Genomic DNA, 1,080 nt, shown 5'->3' with positions numbered 1-1,080 from the left:
GAACATTCTCGTTGAAGCTGATCCTGAACCTGAAAGGACTCTGAAGAGGAAGCTAAGGGAAGCTAAAGCACAACTCTCTGGAGAAAATCTGACAGAAATTTTCGAAAAAGAAGGAGATATGGCCGAAAATAATAACAATGCAAGGAAGATGCTTGGTGACTTTACTGCACCAAATTCCAATTTACATGGAAGAAGCATCTCAATCCCTGCAATTGGAGCAAACAATTTTGAGCTAAAGCCTCAATTAGTTTCTCTAATGTAACAGAACTGCAAATTTTATGGACTTCCATCAGAAGATCTTTTTCAGTTCTTAACTGAATTCTTGCAAATCTGTGATACTGTTAAGACCAATGGGGTTGACTCTGAGGTCTACAGGCTTATGCTTTTCCCGTTTGCTGTAAGAGACAGAGCTAGAATATGGTTGGACTCTCAACCTAAAGATAGCCTGAACTCTTGGGATAAGCTGATCACGGCTTTCTTAGCCAAGTTCTTTCCTCCTCAAAAGCTTAGCAAGCTTAGAGTGGATGTTCAAACCTTCAAACAGAAAGAAGGTGAATCCCTCTATGAAGCTTGGGAGAGATATAAGCAACTGACCAAAAAGTGTCCTTCTGACATGCTTTCAGAATGGACCATCCTGGATATATTCTATGATGGTCTGTCTGAATTATCTAAGATATCATTGGACCATTCTGCAGGTGGATCCATTCACCTAAAGAAAACGCATGCAGAAGCTCAAGAACTCATTGACATGGTTGCAAATAACCAATTCATGTACACTTCTGAAAGGAATCCTGTGAGTAATGGGACGCCTCAGAGGAAGGGAGTTCTTGAAATTGATACTCTGAATGCCATATTAGCTCAGAATAAAATATTGACTCAGCAAGTCAATATGATTTCTCAGAGTCTTAATAGATTGCAAGCTGCATCCAACAGTACTCAAGAGGCATCTTCTGAAGAAGAAGCTTATGATCCTGAGAACCCTGCAATAGCAGAGGTGAATTACATGGGGGAACCCTATGGAAATACCTATAATCTCTCATGGAAGGATCAACAAAAGCCTCAACAAGGCTTTAACAATGG

At 40.2% G+C, this 1,080-nt stretch overlaps 1 non-coding gene across 1 annotated transcript; it reads right to left on the bottom strand.

The window, feature by feature from the left end:
• Positions 1-511: 511 nt before the first annotated feature.
• LOC112738702 (small nucleolar RNA R71) lies at positions 512-619 on the bottom strand. Its single transcript, XR_003169647.1, has one exon. It is a non-coding gene; the product is annotated as a small nucleolar RNA R71 (small nucleolar RNA).
• Between the last annotated feature and the right edge of the window lie 461 nt (positions 620-1,080).

The sequence above is a fragment of the Arachis hypogaea genome, chromosome 13, assembly GCF_003086295.3.
Source record: "Arachis hypogaea cultivar Tifrunner chromosome 13, arahy.Tifrunner.gnm2.J5K5, whole genome shotgun sequence".
NCBI lineage: Eukaryota > Viridiplantae > Streptophyta > Magnoliopsida > Fabales > Fabaceae > Arachis > Arachis hypogaea.
Note: the sequence above shows the minus strand (reverse complement) of the source record. Positions and strands in the feature narration are given on the sequence as shown.